Below are 14,307 nucleotides of genomic sequence, written 5' to 3'. Positions count from 1 at the left end.
TGTAAAATATCAAAACATTACTGTTTACGGTTTCTGTTGTACATTACTATATATTTAAAGGATATTGACCGCAATGTTTTGTAACCTTTTCTTAAATCTCCCAAATAAAACTTTTGTAAACAAAATTAGAGTGGGTGGCTATATGGCAGAAGCTTCTAATTTTGAGCATACCATACATTTTTTCAGGCTGAACAAAAAAAAGAACATTACATGTATGCTCAACATTAGGAGTGAGGCAGAAACTCTTAATGCTGACCATGCACGTAATGTTTTTAGAGGCCCTAAAATGCCAGGACAGCTCAACCCCCCCCCCCCCAAGTGACCCCTTTTTGGAAAGTAGACACCCCGAGGTATTTACTGAGAGGCATGTTGAGTCCATGGAAGATTTTATTTTTTGACACAAGTTTTTAGAAAATGAGGAAAAAAAATAAAATTATGTATTTACACAGAGTTGTTTTACTGAGATTTTTCTCACACATGTCATGGGTATATGTGACATTACACCCCAAAACACATCCTTCAACTTCTGAGTATGGGAATACCACATGCATGTATTTTTTTTTTTTTTGGGGGAGCCTAGAGCCCCAACACCCAATGAGCACCATCATGCTTTCAAAGGGCATAACTTGTGCATTTAATTTCCTGACTACTCATCACAGTTTTGGAGGCCCTAAAATACCAGGATAGCAACCCCCCCAAAAAAGTAACCCCTTTTTGGAAAGTAGACACCAAGGTATTTGCTAAGAGGCATTATTGCATCTACTCCTTGAGTCTACAAGAGATTAATGATATTTAGATCCTGATCAATCTAAACATAATTTATCCCTGGAGGAAGTCGAGGTCCTTCAGAGAGATTTAAGTTTTTGTCCATTATATAATCTTGATGAATTTTAAAGTTCTCAAGGATCTTCAACTATTTGGACATAGGTTACTTTTGAAAACCTTTATATGGTTCTAAAACAAATTCATCAAGTGAAGTCTCTGGATCAGAATGCACTTGAGAACCTCGTAAGTTTGTTAGACAACAATGAACCACCTGAACTTATTGATAATTTAGACCTTGAATACCTCCTTAATGAAACCAATGTAACTCCAGTAATCAAATCAACTCTCAGAAAAAATCAGACATTTATCCTGCCCCTAGTACAAATTCAAATCTAGCAGCTATTCTCAAATTGACAAGTAGAGAGATTCAAGCCCTCAAAGTGAAACCCCAGGATGACATCAGTGAAAAGAAAGGCTCTGACTAACCAGATGGAAATTACTGTGAAACCATCCGACAAGGGTGGTAACATAGTAATTATGGACAATGCATACTAATGTGCATGAATATCTTGTGCAGTTGGGATTGGTATTGTCCAATTCCTCCTTTTGTAAATAAATGTAATATCAAGTTTTACGAGATAGTGGATTTGGCATACCTCAATAACAATTCCCAAACACATTTGAGAATTTGTACGTACCACCTTTCCTGTGGTCCCTACCTTTTTATGCCATTCCGTGCATAAAAACAAGAATAATCCACCCGGTAGACCTTTAACAAAGAACCTAAGTCGATATGTGGATGAATATCTCAGACCATATGTTCTTGGTCTTCCAAGTTACATTAGTGATACTCCACATCTGCTCCAGGTTATTGATGGGCTTCATATCTCTGAAAATGCTCTGCTTGTCTCGGTCGATGTTGAGGTTCTTTACTGCTCCATCCTGCATGACAGGGGCATATCTATTATCTGACATCTTTTCCAGCAGACCAATCAGACGGAATGGAGGCCTAATGAGTTCATAGTGACAGCCCTTGAATTCATACTCAACATATTTTTGTTTCAGGGCTCCCATTTCCTCCAGGTGCAGGGAGTGGCTATGGGCACCTGTTGTGCCCCCTCCTATGCCAATCTTTACCAGGGGGAATGGAAGTGAAACTTCCTGGCCTTCGATGATCTGGAATTTTCTAGCCATATTAGTTTATGGTATAGGTATATTGACGATGTCCTTTACAATAAGTTACATTTCTACTTCCATACCCTTTTTTGGACATCTTAATTACAAAGGGTACTGATGGAGCACTATCAAGTAGCTTTTTTCGCACACCTACAACAGGTAACACCATTTTACATTTCTCCAGATTTCATCCTAGACCCTTCAATCCCCTATAGTCAATATCTACGAGTATGTAGGAATTGCTCCAGCGACAGCTCCTTTAAAATGGAAGCGGATGCTTTACGTGATAGACTTTTGGCAAGGGGATATTCTAAAACCTGTCTAAGAAAAGCCTACAAATGTGCTACTGTTCCGTCTGGACAGACCTTGTTATATGCCTGAAAAATGTCTAAAGCCTTTACCACTATTTGATTAATAACCCATTACTGTGGCCAACATCACCAGATCAAACGGATTATGGACAAATATTGGCATTTATTAGGCATGGACCCCGAAATCAGTCCCCTTGTCTCTGAGAAACCTGCTATTACTAATAGAAGGGCAAAATCACTGAAAGACAAGTTGGTCAATAGGGAATTCAAGGGGGCTGCTAGAAAGGATCCATGTTAATATCCTGGGACCTTTCGATGCGGGGGTTGCAATTATTGCCAGTTCATGTGAACGGAAAAACAAGCTCGCTTGCCCAATGGTAGAATTTTCAAGCATTGCCACTATGCTAAATGCAAGACGATGGGAGTTGTATACCTGCTGACTTGCAAGTGTGCTTTTACGTAGGTAAAACGATACAGGAATTCTGGAAACGAGCATACAGACACAACTTAAGTATGAAATCCTGCAATCCAGATCTACTGTGGGGCCGCCATGTGACGGCTGTCCATAATGGCAGATTCCCTTGCATCCAATTTCTTATTCTACATTGCATACTTCCCCCTCTTCGAGGTGGCGACTGGAATAAGAAGTTACTTCAATGCGAACGCCGCTGGATTTTTAAATTAGGGGCTACATCTCCCCCTGGGATGAATGAGGCTACTAATTGTAAGCCCTTCCTAGAGGGATTTACCTCGGAAGGATGGGAGACATAGAAGAAAATACTGTATTCATAATACACTCAGTATGTGAATACATGCTTTTTTGTTAACTGTTTTTGTGTCTGCTGCTCCATATGTGAGTTTCCTGCTGTACTGCGTATATATATTTATTTTTGTTTTCCAAATATGACCTACTTCATGCTACTATAGCTGGGGACTATATTAATTATGGCGATTTAATAATAATGTCTGTATTCTGTTTTTGAATATAATATCATGGATATAAAAAACTTTATAATGTGAGATGGCTTTCTGTCAAGATGATTTCAATGTATTTCAATATCTGTGCCACTTAATGTTGAGGGTCTTACTGTGTGATGTTTCTTTGCACTATGTATATATGTGTATATTTTTGTACTACAGTTTATAATGATGTTGTTCCATGTTCCAGCCCTTCCATCCAGAAGTGTCTCCATGCCATTCTGCTTTCTTGCTGCTGATTTCCAATGCTGCCCACCCGGCACACGTAGGCCACCCATGCGGCTGCAGAGGGTGGCATGCTTTCCAACTTGGGCGCTCTCCTCTGGGTTGCTTAGCAGCCTGGGGTTGTGGCTATGCCAGGCCGTGGCTCCGCCCACTGATGTGTCGGTGGGTGCGGGATGTCGTCGCGCCCTATCTCGCGGACTGGGTGGAACGCTCGTCATCCTGGCAAGGGGGAAGAACGCCGCCGCGAGGTGGGCGTTCCTGGTGGCCGTGGCATTTTAGGAGCCTCTTAGCCCATATACCTGTCATCCATTCTCCTGAACCTAGGGTGTGTGGCTGTACCACCCTGTCTCAGGGATACACAGCACCAGCAGAGAATTCGGGTTAGTACTAGTGGGTTTTTATTTGCAATATGCTATTTTTTTTGCTATATGTGGAGATTGATGACCAATGCCAGGTCCGCGCCCCCTCTCCCCCTTCCTTTTGGAGAGAAGGGGGAGAGACAGGGTAATGGTGTTATAGGAATGTGTATATGTGTGTGTGTGTATATATATATATATATATATATATATATATATTTATTACTTGTATCATTATTTTTTTTTTTTTTTTCATTAGGTCTAGTTTGCAGCATACCAATACATTTTGGAATATTTTGCTCGGCTTTTATGTGTGTGTGTGTGTACAACCCTAGTACTCCTTTCCAGACTTAGTGTATGTAGCACACTCAATCCTGGACCAAAAAAAAGATGACAAGTGTCAAGCCGCTGCGGTGGCCAGGCTGTGTGTACAACCCCAGTACTCCTTTCCAGACTTAGGGTATGCAGCACACTCAATCCTGGACCAAAAAAAAAGGGTGACAAGTGTCAAGCCGCTGCAGTGGCCAGGCTGTGTGTACAACCCTAGTACTTCTTTCCAGACTTAGGGTATGCAGCACACTCAATCCTGGGCCAAAAAAGATGATGAGTGTCAGCGCCGCTGCGGTGTGTACAAACCCAGTACTCCTTTCCAGACTTGGGGTATGTAGCACACTCAATCCTGGACTAAAAAAAAAAAAAAAAGGTTGACAAGTGTCAAGCTGCTGCGGTGCCAAGGCTGTGTGTACAACCCCAGTACTCCTTTCCAGACTTAGGGTATGCAGCACACTCAGTCCTGGACCAAAAAAAAAGGGTGACAATGTCAAGCCGCTGCAGTGGCCAGGCTGTGTGTACAACCCTAGTACTTTCCAGACTTAGGGTATGCAGCACACTCAATCCTGGATCAAAAAAAAAATGACGAGTGTCAGCGCCGCTGCGGTGTGTACAAACCCAGTACTCCTTTCCAGATTTATGGTATGTAGCACACTCAATCAAAGAAAAAAAAAAAAAAGGATGACAAGTGTCAAGCCACTGCGGTGGACAGGCTGTGTGTACAACCCCAGTACTCCTTTCCAGACTTGGGGTATGTAGCACACTCAATCCTGGACCAAAAAAAAAAAGGTTGACAAGTGTCAAGCCGCTGCGGTGCCAAGGCTGTGTGTACAACCCCAGTACTCCTTTCCAGATTTATGGTATGTAGCACACTCAATCAAAGAAAAAAAAAAAGGATGACAAGTGTCAAGCCGCTGCGGTGGCCAGGCTGTGTGTACAACCCCAGTACTCCTTTCCAGACTTGGGGTATGTAGCACACTCAATCCTGGACCAAAAAAAAAAAGGTTGACAAGTGTCAAGCTGCTGCGGTGCCAAGGTTGTGTGTACAACCCCAGTACTCCTTTCCAGACTTAGGGTATGCAGCACACTCAATCCTGGACCAAAAAATAAGGGTGACAATGTCAAGCCGCTGCAGTGGCCAGGCTGTGTGTACAACCCTAGTACTTTCCAGACTTAGGGTATGCAGCACACTCAATCCTGGATCAAAAAAAAAATGACGAGTGTCAGCGCCGCTGCGGTGTGTACAAACCCAGTACTCCTTTCCAGATTTATGGTATGTAGCACACTCAATCAAAGAAAAAAAAAAAAAAAGGATGACAAGTGTCAAGCGTCTGCAGTGGCCAGGCTGTGTGTACAACCCCAGTACTCCTTTCCAGACTTGGGGTATGTAGCACACTCAATCCTGGACCAAAAAAAAAAAAAAAGGTTGACAAGCGTCAAGCTGCTGCGGTGCCAAGGTTGTGTGTACAACCCCAGTACTCCTTTCCAGACTTAGGGTATGCAGCACACTCAATCCTGGACCAATAAAAAAAGGGTGACAATGTCAAGCCGCTGCAGTGGCCAGGCTGTGTGTACAACCCTAGTACTTTCCAGACTTAGGGTATGCAGCACACTCAATCCTGGATCAAAAAAAAAATGACGAGTGTCAGCGCCGCTGCGGTGTGTACAAACCCAGTACTCCTTTCCAGATTTATGGTATGTAGCACACTCAATCAAAGAAAAAAAAAAAAAAGGATGACAAGTGTCAAGCGTCTGCAGTGGCCAGGCTGGGTGTACAACCCCAGTGCTCCTTTCCAGACTTAGGGTATGTAGCACTCAATCCTGGACCAAAAAAAAAAAAAAAAGGATGACAAGTGTCAAGCCGCTGCGGTGGCCAGGCTGTGTGTACAACCCCAGTACTCCTTTCCAGACTTGGGGTATGTAGCACACTCAATCCTGGACCAAAAAAAAAAAAAAGGTTGACAAGTGTCAAGCCGCTGCGGTGCCAAGACTGTGTGTACAACCCCAGTACTCCTTTCCAGACTTGGGGTATATAGCACACTCAGTCCTGGGCCAAAAAAAAAAGATGACAAGTGTCAAGCCGCTGCGGTGTGTACAACCCCAGTACTCGTTTCCAGATTTAGCACACTCAATCCTGGACCAAAGAAAAAAAAGATGACGTGTCAAGCCGCTGCGGTGGCCACCCTGTGTGAACAAACCCATTACTCCTTTCCAGACTTAGGGTATGTAGCACACTCAATCCTGGACCAAAAAAAAAAAAAAAAAAGGTTGACAAGCGTCAAGCTGCTGCGGTGCCAAGGTTGTGTGTACAACCCCAGTACTCCTTTCCAGACTTAGGGTATGCAGCACACTCAATCCTGGACCAAAAAAAAAAGGGTGACAATGTCAAGCCGCTGCAGTGGCCAGGCTGTGTGTACAACCCTAGTACTTTCCAGACTTAGGGTATGCAGCACACTCAATCCTGGATCAAAAAAAAAATGACGAGTGTCAGCGCCGCTGCGGTGTGTACAAACCCAGTACTCCTTTCCAGATTTATGGTATGTAGCACACTCAATCAAAGAAAAAAAAAAAAAGGATGACAAGTGTCAAGCGTCTGCAGTGGCCAGGCTGGGTGTACAACCCCAGTACTCCTTTCCAGACTTAGGGTATGTAGCACTCAATCCTGGACCAAAAAAAAAAAAAAAAGGATGACAAGTGTCAAGCCGCTGCGGTGGCCAGGCTGTGTGTACAACCCCAGTACTCCTTTCCAGACTTGGGGTATGTAGCACACTCAATCCTGGACCAAAAAAAAAAAAAAGGTTGACAAGTGTCAAGCCGCTGCGGTGCCAAGACTGTGTGTACAACCCCAGTACTCCTTTCCAGACTTGGGGTATATAGCACACTCAGTCCTGGGCCAAAAAAAAAAGATGACAAGTGTCAAGCCGCTGCGGTGTGTACAACCCCAGTACTCGTTTCCAGATTTAGCACACTCAATCCTGGACCAAAGAAAAAAAAGATGACGTGTCAAGCCGCTGCGGTGGCCACCCTGTGTGAACAAACCCATTACTCCTTTCCAGACTTAGGGTATGTAGCACACTCAATCCTGGACCAAAAAAAAAGGATGACAAGTATCAAGCCGCTGCGGTGGCCAGGCTGTGTGTACAACCCAAGTACTCCTTTCCAGACTTAGGGTATGTAGCACACTCAATCCTGGGCCAAAAAAAAAGATGACAAGTGTGAAGCCGCTGCAGTGACCAGGCTGTGTGTACAACCCCAGTACTCCTTTCCAGACATAGGGTATGCAGCACACTCAATCCTGGACCAAAAACAATAAAAAAAAGATGACAAGTGGCAAGACACTGCGGTGGCCAGGCAGTGTGTACAACCCCAGTACTCCTTTCCAGACTTAGCGTATGTAGCACACTCATTCCTGGACCAAAAAAAAAAAAGACGGCAAGTGTCAAGCCACTGCTGTGGCCAGGCGTTGTGTACAACCCCAGTACTCCTTTCCAGACTTAGCGTATGTAGCACACTCAATCCTGGATCAAAAAAAGGATGAGAAGTGTCAAGCCGCTGCGGTGGCCAGGCTGTGTGTACAACCCCAGTACTCCCTACCAGACTTAGGGTATGCAGCACACTCAATCCTGGACCAAAAAAAAGGATGACAAGTGTAAAACCCCTGCTGTGGCGAGGCTGTGTGTACAGCCCCAGTACTCCTTTCCAGACTTAGGATATGTAGCACACTCAATCCGGGACCAAAAAAAAAAAGATGACAAGTATAAAGCCCCTGTGGTGGCCAGGCTGTGTGTACAACCCCAGTACTCCTTTCCAGACTTAGGGTATGTAGCACACTCAATCCTGGGCCAAAAAAAAAAAAAAGAGATGACAAGTGTCAAGCCGCTGCATTGACCAGGCTGTGTGTACAACCCCAGTACTCCTTTCCAGACTTAGCGTATGTAGCACACTCATTCCTGGACCAAAAAAAGGATGACAAGTGTAAAACCCCTGCAGTGGCCAGGCTGCGTGTACAACCCCAGTACTCCTTTCCAGACTTAGGGTATGTAGCACACTCAATCCTGGGCCAAAAAAAAAAAAAAAAGATGACAAGTATACAACCCCTGTGGTGGCCAGGCTGTGTGTACAACCCCAGTACTCCTTTCCAGACTTAGGGTATGTAGCACACTCAATCCTGGACCAAAAAAAAAGGATGACAAGTATCAAGCCGCTGCGGTGGCCAGGCTGTGTGTACAACCCAAGTACTCCTTTCCAGACTTAGGGTATGTAGCACACTCAATCCTGGGCCAAAAAAAAAGATGACAAGTGTGAAGCCGCTGCAGTGACCAGGCTGTGTGTACAACCCCAGTACTCCTTTCCAGACATAGGGTATGCAGCACACTCAATCCTGGACCAAAAACAATAAAAAAAAAGATGACAAGTGGCAAGACACTGCGGTGGCCAGGCAGTGTGTACAACCCCAGTACTCCTTTCCAGACTTAGCGTATGTAGCACACTCATTCCTGGACCAAAAAAAAAAAAGACGGCAAGTGTCAAGCCACTGCAGTGGCCAGGCGTTGTGTACAACCCCAGTACTCCTTTCCAGACTTAGCGTATGTAGCACACTCAATCCTGGATCAAAAAAAGGATGAGAAGTGTCAAGCCGCTGCGGTGGCCAGGCTGTGTGTACAACCCCAGTACTCCCTACCAGACTTAGGGTATGCAGCACACTCAATCCTGGACCAAAAAAAAGGATGACAAGTGTAAAACCCCTGCTGTGGCGAGGCTGTGTGTACAGCCCCAGTACTCCTTTCCACACTTAGGGTATGTAGCACACTCAATCCTGGGCCAAAAAAAAAAAAAAAGATGACAAGTGTCAAGCCGCTGCATTGACCAGGCTGTGTGTACAACCCCAGTACTCCTTTCCAGACTTAGCGTGTGTAGCACACTCCTTCCTGGACCAAAAAAAGGATGACAAGTGTAAAACCCCTGCAGTGGCCAGGCTGCGTGTACAACCCCAGTACTCCTTTCCAGACTTAGGGTATGTAGCACACTCAATCCTGGACCAAAAAAAATAAAAAAAGTTGACAAGTGTCAAGCTGCTGCGGTGTGTACAACCCCAGTACTTCTTTCCAGATTTAGGGTATGTAGCACACTCAATCCTGGACCAAAAAAAAAAAAAAAAAGACGACAAGTCTAAAGTCGCTGCGGTGGCGAGGCGTTGTGTACAACCCCAGTACTCCTTTCCAGACTTAGCGTATGTAGCACACTCAATCCTGGATCAAAAAAAATAGGGATGACAAGTGTCAAGCCGCTGTGGTGGCCAGGCTGTTACAACCCCAGTACTCCTTTCCAAACTTAGGTATGTAGCACACTCAATCCTAGACCAAAAAAAGACAAGTGTCAAGCCGCTGGAGTGTGTACAACCCCAATACTCCTTTCCAGATTTAGGGTATGTAGCACACTCGATCCTGGAGCAAAAAAAGGATAAGTGTAAAACTCCTGCAGTGGCCAGGCTGTATGTACAACCCCAGTACTCCTTTCCAGACTTAGGGTATGTAGCACACTCAATCCTGGACCAAAAAAAATAAAAAAAAGTTGACAAGTGTCAAGCCGCTGCGGTGTGTACAACCCCAATACTTCTTTCCAGATTTAGGGTATGTAGCACACTCAATCCTGGACCAAAAAAAATAAAAAAAAAAAAGATGACAAGTGTCAAGCCGCTGCAGTGTGTACAACCCCAGTACTCCTTTCCAGACTTAGGGTATGTAGCACACTCAATCCTGGACCAAAAAAGAAAAAAAGACGACAAGTGTCAAGCCGCTGCAGTGGCCAGGCATTGTGTACAACCCCAGTACTCCTTTCCAGACTTAGCGTATGTAGCACACTCAATCCTGGATCAAAAAAAATAGGGATGACAAGTGTCAAGCCGCTGTGGTGTGTACAACCCCAGTACTCCTTTCCAGACTTAGGGTATGTAGCACACTCAATCCTGGACCAAAAAAGAAAAAAAGACGACAAGTGTCAAGCCGCTGCAGTGGCCAGGCATTGTGTACAACCCCAGTACTCCTTTCCAGACTTAGCGTATGTAGCACACTCAATCCTGGATCAAAAAAAATAGGGATGACAAGTGTCAAGCCGCTGTGGTGTGTACAACCCCAGTACTCCTTTCCAGACTTAGGGTATGTAGCACACTCAATCCTGGACCAAAAAAGAAAAAAAGACGACAAGTGTCAAGCCGCTGCAGTGGCCAGGGATTGTGTACAACCCCAGTACTCCTTTCCAGACTTAGGGTATGTAGCACACTCAATCCTGGACCAAAAAAAATTAAAAAAAAAAAGATGACAAGTGTCAAGCCGCTGCAGTGTGTACAACCCCAGTACTCCTTTCCAGACTTAGGGTATGTAGCACACTCAATCCTGGACCAAAAAAGAAAAAAAGACGACAAGTGTCAAGCCGCTGCAGTGGCCAGGCATTGTGTACAACCCCAGTACTCCTTTCCAGACTTAGCGTATGTAGCACACTCAATCCTGGATCAAAAAAAATAGGGATGACAAGTGTCAAGCCGCTGTGGTGTGTACAACCCCAGTACTCCTTTCCAGACTTAGGGTATGTAGCACACTCAATCCTAGACCAAAAAAAGACAAGTGTCAAGCCGCTGGAGTGTGTACAACCCCAATACTCCTTTCCAGATTTAGGGTATGTAGCACACTCGATCCTGGACCAAAAGAATAAAAAAAAAGACACGTCTCAAGACACTGCAGTGGCCAGGCAGTGTGTACAACCCCAGTACTCTTTTTCAGACTATGACTTTAGATTATGTAGCACACTCAATCCTGGACCAAAAAAAATAGGGATGACAAGTGTCAAGCCGCTGTGGTAGCCAGGCTGTGTACAACCCCAGTACTCCTTTCCAGACTTAGGGTATGTAGCACACTCAATCCTGGATCAAAAAAAGGATGACAAGTATCAAGCCGCTGTGGTGGCCAGGCTGTGTGTACAACCCCAGTACTCCTTTCCAGACTTAGGGTATGTAGCACACTCAATCCTGGATCAAAAAAAGGATGACAAGTATCAAGCCGCTGTGGTGGCCAGGCTGTGTGTACAACCCTAGTACTCCTTTCCAGACTTATGCCGCGTACACACGTGCGGAATGTCCGACAGAAGAAGTCAGACGGAAGCTTTTCATCGTATATTCCGATTGTGTGTATGCCTCATCGGACTTTTTTTTCGAAAATTCTGATGGACCTAGAAATGGAACATGTTTTAAATATTTCCGATGGAACCAATTCCTATTGGGAAAACCGCTCGTCTGTATGCTGTTCCGAAGGACCAAAAATGACGCATGCTCTGAAGCAAGTACGAGACGGAAGCTATTGGCTACTGAACTTGAACTTCCTTTTTCTAGTCCCGTCGTACGTGCTGTACCTCACAGCATTCTTGACGATCGTACTTTGGTGTGATCGTGTGTATGCAAGACAGTTTCAGCAGAACTCCGTCGGAGAAACCTTCAGAGTTTATTGCGACGGGAAAACCGGTCGTGTGTACGCGGCATTAGGGTATGTAGCACACTCAGTCCTGGATCAAAAAAAAAGGATGACAAGTGTCAAGCCTCTGCGGTGGCCAGGCTGTGTGTACAACCCCAGTACTCCTTTCCAGATTAAGGGTATGTAGCACACTCATTCCTGGACCAAAAAAAAAAAAAAGACGGCAAGTGTCAAGCCACTGCGGTGGCCAGGCGTTGTGTACAACCCCAGTACTCCTTTCCAGACTTAGCGTATGTAGCACACTCAATCCTGGATCAAAAAAAGGATGAGAAGTGTCAAGCCGCTGCGGTGGCCAGGCTGTGTGTACAACCCCAGTACTCCCTACCAGACTTAGGGTATGCAGCACACTCAATCCTGGACCAAAAAAAAGGATGACAAGTGTAAAACCCCTGCTGTGGCGAGGCTGTGTGTACAGCCCCAGTACTCCTTTCCACACTTAGGGTATGTAGCACACTCAATCCTGGGCCAAAAAAAAAAAAAAAGATGACAAGTGTCAAGCCGCTGCATTGACCAGGCTGTGTGTACAACCCCAGTACTCCTTTCCAGACTTAGCGTGTGTAGCACACTCCTTCCTGGACCAAAAAAAGGATGACAAGTGTAAAACCCCTGCAGTGGCCAGGCTGCGTGTACAACCCCAGTACTCCTTTCCAGACTTAGGGTATGTAGCACACTCAATCCTGGACCAAAAAAAATAAAAAAAGTTGACAAGTGTCAAGCTGCTGCGGTGTGTACAACCCCAGTACTTCTTTCCAGATTTAGGGTATGTAGCACACTCAATCCTGGACCAAAAAAAAAAAAAAAAAGACGACAAGTCTAAAGTCGCTGCGGTGGCGAGGCGTTGTGTACAACCCCAGTACTCCTTTCCAGACTTAGCGTATGTAGCACACTCAATCCTGGATCAAAAAAAATAGGGATGACAAGTGTCAAGCCGCTGTGGTGGCCAGGCTGTTACAACCCCAGTACTCCTTTCCAAACTTAGGTATGTAGCACACTCAATCCTAGACCAAAAAAAGACAAGTGTCAAGCCGCTGGAGTGTGTACAACCCCAATACTCCTTTCCAGATTTAGGGTATGTAGCACACTCGATCCTGGAGCAAAAAAAGGATGACAAGTGTAAAACTCCTGCAGTGGCCAGGCTGTGTGTACAACCCCAGTACTCCTTTCCAGACTTAGGGTATGTAGCACACTCAATCCTGGACCAAAAAAAATAAAAAAAAGTTGACAAGTGTCAAGCCGCTGCGGTGTGTACAACCCCAATACTTCTTTCCAGATTTAGGGTATGTAGCACACTCAATCCTGGACCAAAAAAAATTTAAAAAAAAAAGATGACAAGTGTCAAGCCGCTGCAGTGTGTACAACCCCAGTACTCCTTTCCAGACTTAGGGTATGTAGCACACTCAATCCTGGACCAAAAAAGAAAAAAAGACGACAAGTGTCAAGCCGCTGCAGTGGCCAGGCATTGTGTACAACCCCAGTACTCCTTTCCAGACTTAGCGTATGTAGCACACTCAATCCTGGATCAAAAAAAATAGGGATGACAAGTGTCAAGCCGCTGTGGTGTGTACAACCCCAGTACTCCTTTCCAGACTTAGGGTATGTAGCACACTCAATCCTGGACCAAAAAAGAAAAAAAGACGACAAGTGTCAAGCCGCTGCAGTGGCCAGGCATTGTGTACAACCCCAGTACTCCTTTCCAGACTTAGCGTATGTAGCACACTCAATCCTGGATCAAAAAAAATAGGGATGACAAGTGTCAAGCCGCTGTGGTGTGTACAACCCCAGTACTCCTTTCCAGACTTAGGGTATGTAGCACACTCAATCCTGGACCAAAAAAGAAAAAAAGACGACAAGTGTCAAGCCGCTGCAGTGGCCAGGGATTGTGTACAACCCCAGTACTCCTTTCCAGACTTAGGGTATGTAGCACACTCAATCCTGGACCAAAAAAAATTTAAAAAAAAAAGATGACAAGTGTCAAGCCGCTGCAGTGTGTACAACCCCAGTACTCCTTTCCAGACTTAGGGTATGTAGCACACTCAATCCTGGACCAAAAAAGAAAAAAAGACGACAAGTGTCAAGCCGCTGCAGTGGCCAGGCATTGTGTACAACCCCAGTACTCCTTTCCAGACTTAGCGTATGTAGCACACTCAATCCTGGATCAAAAAAAATAGGGATGACAAGTGTCAAGCCGCTGTGGTGTGTACAACCCCAGTACTCCTTTCCAGACTTAGGGTATGTAGCACACTCAATCCTGGACCAAAAAAGAAAAAAAGACGACAAGTGTCAAGCCGCTGCAGTGGCCAGGGATTGTGTACAACCCCAGTACTCCTTTCCAGACTTAGGGTATGTAGCACACTCAATCCTGGACCAAAAAAAATTAAAAAAAAAAAGATGACAAGTGTCAAGCCGCTGCAGTGTGTACAACCCCAGTACTCCTTTCCAGACTTAGGGTATGTAGCACACTCAATCCTGGACCAAAAAAGAAAAAAAGACGACAAGTGTCAAGCCGCTGCAGTGGCCAGGCATTGTGTACAACCCCAGTACTCCTTTCCAGACTTAGCGTATGTAGCACACTCAATCCTGGATCAAAAAAAATAGGGATGACAAGTGTCAAGCCGCTGTGGTGTGTACAACCCCAGTACTCCTTTC

The sequence above is a fragment of the Aquarana catesbeiana genome, linkage group LG02 (genome assembly GCF_042186555.1).
Source record: "Aquarana catesbeiana isolate 2022-GZ linkage group LG02, ASM4218655v1, whole genome shotgun sequence".
Taxonomy (NCBI): Eukaryota; Metazoa; Chordata; class Amphibia; order Anura; family Ranidae; genus Aquarana; species Aquarana catesbeiana.
This window is presented reverse-complemented; position numbering follows the sequence as displayed.